Genomic DNA, 7,469 nt, shown 5'->3' with positions numbered 1-7,469 from the left:
TATTTTAATGAAATAAAGGGAAAATAACCAAAAAAAAAAAAAAGTGAAAAACTTGAAAAAAATTTCTACCCCAAAGTGAAAAGTTTCACATCAATAATATCAAGCTTTCCCTTCAAGTTCTTGCCATCATCAATAAATAAATTGAGCAACAAAGTCAACTAAAGTGATTTCTTCATTGTGGGGGCATTGCATTGTTTTCATCTAAAAGCAACATTTATTTCATTTATTTCTCAAACCATATGATATGATCATATGATATCACATTAAAGGCTTCTAATTAATATATCTTATGCTGAATTTTATGTTAAGGTTTAATTTTCTTTCTGCTTTGCTTCACTTCAATGCCATTTGCTTCATTTTTTTTTCCCTTTCTTTTGCTCTACCAACTCCTTTTTTCTTTTCTTTTCTTTTTTTTTGATTCCAAACATCTAAAAAAAATATTTTACAAAGAGAAACAAGTTCTTTCAAATTCGGGAATGTGGTTCATTTTGTTTTTTACATATTAAACAGGTGAAAAATTAATATTATAAGCTTTTAATTTCATACCTTATTAATTTACTTTCCAATTTATTTGTATATGTTTCATAAACAAAGAGATACATCCAATCATAAGGCAACCACATAGAATGTATTGTAAATCATATAAATAAAATTCTAGTTTTATAATTAAGAAAAGTGATTAATAATATAATGATATAATAATTCTAAAAGTATTGAATAATGAAAAGGCCCCACATAAGATCTGTTTTAAGCTAAAAAAAAATAATATAAATTCCTTTCGCCAATAATATGTAAAAAAATAAAGTATTTTTTGTTTTTATTTTCTATTTTTATTTTTTTAATAAAATTTAATAAGAAATAAAAATTCAAAAAAAAAAAGAACTCATAGTGTCATATGACCTGGCTATGATTGATATGATCATAATTCATAAGTTAAAAATATCTTAAAAGTATGAGTGGATAAAGCTGGAGAAACTATATTGTTTCTATTATCCAACAACATTTAAAAAAAAGTATCTTTTGATAAAATTTACGGAATTTAAAATAACATAAAAAATAAATCAAAGTCTATTAATTAATGATTCCAACACTTTTTATAAAATCACACACACACACACACACACATATATATATGGTATTTTAAAAAAAATTAAAAGCTTGAATTCAAATGTGTGGATCACTAAGGATATTACATGTGTACAATAAATCTAGAGATGTACATACCTTTCATATTTTACCAAATTCTGAAAAAAAAAAAATAAGACAAAAAGGGAATTAAAACTAAAGATAATTTAAAATAACCCATTCTATATTTTTTTACCAATAATTTAATCTAATTTAAAATAACCGGTTTATTTATTCAGCGCATTATATTGTTTATTATTAATATCAAGGCATTCTTCTCTTTGAACATTAAAAACAAAATTGACATTAGATTTAAATTATTTGAATAAATATTTAAAAATGATTTCTTTATAAACAATAGAAAAACAGTTGAAAAGATATTTCATTACAAATAAAATCGTTAGTAATAATAATTATAATTGTTCATATCTGAATTTGTAAAATGAACTCAACAATACCAATCTATTATCAGTCAAGAGATTTATGCTACAATGACTAAGTCATTCATGAACTCTATAAATATCTCCACACTTCATGTATATTTAATTCAATTTACACTACATTCTGTTAAAAATCCTGCTGAGTTAAGAATTGGAATGTTTTACATGTACTTTCTTCTATTGTAGGCCCAATATCGTAATTTCAGATACTATCTCGACACGATAATATATATTTGAGTGAACTACTAATTCAATTTTTGTCTATTTTTTAAAATGAGTGACTCCTCAAGATAAAAATTAAACGATTTACTTTATTTTCTGTCTTTTATTTCTGTGACTCAATATAGTCTTACAGGTATTTTTTCATTAACTCTAAACGAAAAATGCTGACATGTCAGGTTCAGAAATGGATAGGAGTCTAATTATCTCTAAATTCAAATTAATTAGAGATTTATTTATCCTTATTCTCTAAGTTCAATTAAATTTAGGACAAGTTACAAAAATAAATCATTTGCATTTCAATTTTACCAGAATACAACATTTAAAAATTGTATAGACAAATAAATGCAACTTTCACATTATTATAAAAACCGCGACTGAGGACCAATGGATTAGGAATACATGTGAATCGCTAACCGTTAGAGGGATATAGCGGTTTACGTTTAAACACAATAAAAAAATCGCGACACTTCTCCAACGATTTCTTCACGAAGTCCAACAATACATAAACCGCAAAAAAGGTATAGCGGTTTATGCTTGATTATAATTTTAACTCTCCATCTTGTCGTAAATTCTATTCGTTCCGAGAAACTTCTGCATTAGCTTTCAGCAATTTGTCCATGTATGCAGGCTATCTGGTAAGAATGCATGCAAGAAGCAGGTGAAATTGTATTTGTTCCCAGTAGATGGTACCATAATTTGGTATGCCCTAACTTCTTATGTTTATCGATGTTATACACTTATACCCTCTTGCTTCTGAAATCGTTTCCTACAATCCCTTTAAAGTTGGAATTTTTTATGGACCAAATAAAGTAATGCTTCTGTTGGCATCACTTATCTCATATTATTTATTCCCCTGTGTAAAAAGATGTTAATTATTGCATTAGATGGTAGAGACAGTGATATAGCTAGCTTCTGACAGATTTGAAGCATATTCAACGATCAATATGATTTCTTTTTAGGTTTTTTTTTTCCCAATTTTTTTAATTTTCAAAATTTGTGAAAAAAAAATGCAATCTTGCTGCTAACATAGGTATTAATGGCATAATCATTTATCATTCAAAGATTGATTTATTTCATTGAAAAAGAAATTTCTGATAATTCAATTATGGATAAGGGACACATAGTTTATTATTAATAGTGGTGGTGGTGTTATTATTATTTGAAATAGGGATGAACTTTTATGACTTCTTTACTTTCATATCAAGCTTCACACTACAAGAAAAAGATCTATGGTCACGTTTTTTTCTTGCCACGCTTTAAAAGTGTAGCTTAAAGTGGTCAATGGTGACACTTTGTTGAGGGTGGCGATTGAATAGAGATTTGGCCACAATTTTTTTGCTACGCTTAAAAAGCGTGGCAAAAAGGATCTATGGCCACGCTTTTATGAGGGTGACAATTGGTTCGAGATTTGGCCACGCTTTTTTTGCCACGCTTAAAAAACGTGGCCATAGAGAGAAACAGGCACGCTTTAAAAGTGTGGTGATAGGATTTTGTTATAGTGATGTTTTAAAAGCGTGGCCGTTTCTTATAACTTTTTTGGCACGCTTCAAAAGCGTGGCCAAAAAGTTCCAAAAAAAAACTTTAACTTTTTGTTTCTAACAAAACCCTGATTCCCATTCCCCTAACCCTTATTCACGCAGCAGTGGCACCCCCGTCTGTCCCTAACCCTAATGTACTCCTCTTCCATCCTTCTCACGCTGACACGCAGGACGACAGCAGTGGTGGTGGGTTCGTTGTCGCTTTCATGGCGCCTTCACGAGTCCCAGCTACCGCGCTCTTCTCCTCCTCCTCCATCCTTCTCACGCAGGATAGTAGTGGCCGTTCTTCGCTGGCGCTCTCACTCTCGCTTCCAATAACACTCGTTAGTCAACCTCTCTCACAACCCCTCTGCCGGTGCTCCCTCCGCCAGAGAAAGGAAGAGATTAATGGCGACACTTGATTCAGATGCCAGATAATGCCTGTTGCTCGTGCTTTTTCTTTGCAAAAACTGATGGCTTCACTGCAAGAATGTCAAAGAAACGGGTAATCACACTATTCATGTGATTTCTTATGTAGTCTGTATTTTTGGCCCTTCAGGTGTGAACAATTCCAGTGGTTTTGAAACTTCCGTGTTTCATCCTTAACAATCAGCAGAAGATATTGATCGATTACATAATTCTTGATGGGGTCAATAATGAAGAGCAGCATGCCTACCAATCGGTACCTAGTTTCATATCTTAATGTATGCTAATTGTTTTGCACCTTGCATCTGTTTGTTTTTAAACTTGATCGACATTCCCAGTTATGTAATAAAAGTGTGCATATTGTCTCAACTATCTCGCAGGTGGTGAACTTAATACCTTTCAACTCTATTGGTATGTTGAGTCAATTCAAACCAACTACTGAGCAGAAAGTTTGGGCATTTCATAAAATTCTTAGAGGTATGTATAATATCCAAACAAAAATTCGGAAGCAGATGGGTCAGGACATAAGTGGTGCATGTGGACAATTGGTGGTTAATGTACCCGATAAGTCTCTCGGAAATGCCGAACCCCTAACAATCATAGAAGATCTTTTCATTTGATATGCCTTAACAAATTTAATTATAGTGCTGCATTTTAAATGTCTACTTGTGAATGTTCCTTTCTTTTGGTCTGCACAACCTTTCTTTTCTTTTCTTTTTTTGTTTTGCTTAACCCACCTGCTCACTTTGACTTTTATTTTGTTTTGCTTAACCTTTTCAAAATATAAGATTGCTTTCAATATTTTGCTTAACCCAACTGCACTACTTTTCCTTTCAATTTCACCTCTAATGGCACCACCACAACCCTAACCCTCTCTGTCTTTCGATGCCACCAAAGTCTTCCTCATCAACGCCTCAAATTCATTCCCACTTACACCAACACGGGACCCTCGCCATGTGTTGATGTCAATAACAACCAGTTAGAACAAGAAGAGCAAGATGATCTAGAGTTCCGCGTTGAGAAGGTAATATAATCAACAAAGTTAGTTTTCATGATCTTTATTTGACTTAGCATAATTGCTTTCTAATTTATTAGTGATGAAACTTTTAATTTGCAGATTATATATAGATGCCGCTTCTTGGTTATTTCTGGAGTCTTTGGTTATTTAATTGTGGAAATTAATCGTGAATCGGGTGACGATATTTTGGACTATTTAAAGAATTTCATTTTTGTTAATTGGTAGAGGACAAGCATAGAATTTATTATATATAATGTGACTTGTAATTTTAAACTCTTAAATTCCTTCCATTCTTTTATCCATATAAAAAGAGTGTCCTAGTGTTTTCTTTCTCCGTGGGACATATATATGGAGATGATGCTTTTGCCATTTGATTATTGCTATTATACTCTGGTTGAGAAATAAGAATTTTGAACTCGAGATATATTATGTATTTGAGTATTAATGTATAAAATAATTATAGTAAAAGTTATATATGTCACTAATTACTATTTGATTTGTCTTGTAATAAAAATTGCATTATATTTATAGGTTTGGTAATAAAAAAAGGACTACAAATTTATATTGTGCAGTGATGAAGGAAAAATCAGAAAAAAAATGTTTTTATTAAATTTGATAAGGCTATCGCCACGCTTTTAAAGCGTGGCCGTATCTCTAGCTATGGCCACGCTTTTAAAGCGTGGCCGTATCTCACACATATGGCCACGCTTTTAAACGTGATAATCCACAAAAGCGTGGCAAAAAATAAAGCGTGGCGATAGGTCACCAAAAGCGTGGCGATAGAGCAACCACCACCCTTTCAGATGTTACCCTTTCAAAAGCGTGGTAGTAGCTTAAAAAGCGTGGCAATAGAGTTGTTTTCTTGTAGTGAATCACCTTGGCCAACATTGTCTTGCTTTGTTATATAAATAGAAGACATGAAAATATCACTCAAATCTCCTCAACAATAGCTCAGCATTTTATTGATGAATCTTGGATCCATAAGGAAGGTTGCATCGGAGATGAAAGACAGGCATGCTCTAAAAGTATAAACTGCTATACTCCTCTCGTAGTTTATGCATTGTTAGACTTCGTGAAGAAACTGCTGGAGGGATGTCGTGGTTTCTTCTTTATTGTGTTTGAACGTAACCAGTGGTCCCCTCTAATGGTTTCTATAATAATGTGAAAGTTGCATTTGCGTATACAATCTTTAAAAGTTGTAATCCGATAAAATTGAAAAGAAAATAATTTATTTTGGTAACTTGCCCTTAAATTTACATATATTTTACTCAAAATCAATTAAAATTTTACGTATATTTTGAGTAAAATATATGTAAATTTAATTGAATTTTAATATACGCAAAATTTTAATTAATCTACATTATTCTTATATTGATAAATTTTTATCTATCTGTAATTTTATGACAATAAATAATTTATTAATTAATTTATACTTATTATATCATATATGCAATAATTTATTAAAAAAATATTAATATAATGAATAAGAATTAATTTAAAAATATATTGTTTAAAGAATAAGGACAAATAAACTCCTAACCAATTTAAATTTAGAGACAATTAGACCCCTATCCATTTTTGAACCTGATATGTCAGCGCTTTCTGTTCAGAGTTGACGGAAAAACACCCACAAAGACCGCATTGTGTCACGAATGTAGAGGATAGAAATCAAAGTGGATCATTTTTATCTTGAAGAGTCACGTTGTCATTCTAAAAAATAAACAGAGATCGAGTTGATTGTAACGACCCAACTTCTAGCCTATCATGACCAAGGCTAGCAGCCAGGCGCTACTATTTAGCTGACTTTAGATACTTTAGACCATATATTAAGTGTATACATATGAGTCTGTAGCGCTAGTCGAGAATCGTGTATCTAGTTGCGCATATTGGAATAGCAGTTTCTGGAGATCTAGTATCAGCAGCAGCAGTAGTAATAATGGTAGTAGTCTTAATAATAGTGGTCCTTACCCTCGCTCTTGAATAGTCTTTTTAGAGGGTTAGCTCTTTTATTTATTTAATAATGTAGAACGAGTCCCAGTCTAGGATGCCTCTTGTGAGGCGGGGCCTGTAAGCATAATTGATAGAGTATGTACATAATATAGTAAGTAAATAAGTATGAACTTGTGTTTTGTGATGAAATTAAGCCTCCGGAAGTTTCATGTATGATATGAGTATGCTATGCTATGCTTTTCCGTTTCTTGTATTAACTGCTTAATTTACACTTATTCCAATATGCGAGACTAGATACACAATTCCTGACTAGCGCTACAGGTTCATATGTATACACTTAATATATGGTATAAAGTATCTAAAGTCAGCTAAATAGTAGCGCTTGGCTGCTAGCCTTGGTCATGACAGGCTAGAAGTTGGGTCGTTACAATTTGGTATCAAAGCAGTTCATCCTTAGTAGAGCATGGAGAATGGACTGACTATGCTTCACTTAGGGGTGGAAACAGACTAGGCCAGGCTAGGCTTTGCTCTTAACAGGCCTGACCTGTCATGTAGTCAATTGGAGGCTATAGGCCTTTTTAAAAGTACTAAGTCTGGCCTGTTATTTAGACCGGCCTGGCTTGAAGCCTGGTAAAAGCGTTAGGGGTGGAGGCCAGGCTAGGCTTTGCTCTTAACAGGCCTGACCTGTCATGTAGTCAATTGGAGGCTATAGGCCTTTTTAAAAGTACTAAAAGTACTAAGTTATTTAGACCGGCCTGGCTTGAAGCCTGG

Source organism: Arachis ipaensis, chromosome B02 (genome assembly GCF_000816755.2).
Source record: "Arachis ipaensis cultivar K30076 chromosome B02, Araip1.1, whole genome shotgun sequence".
NCBI classification, from domain to species: Eukaryota; Viridiplantae; Streptophyta; class Magnoliopsida; order Fabales; family Fabaceae; genus Arachis; species Arachis ipaensis.
Note: the sequence above shows the minus strand (reverse complement) of the source record.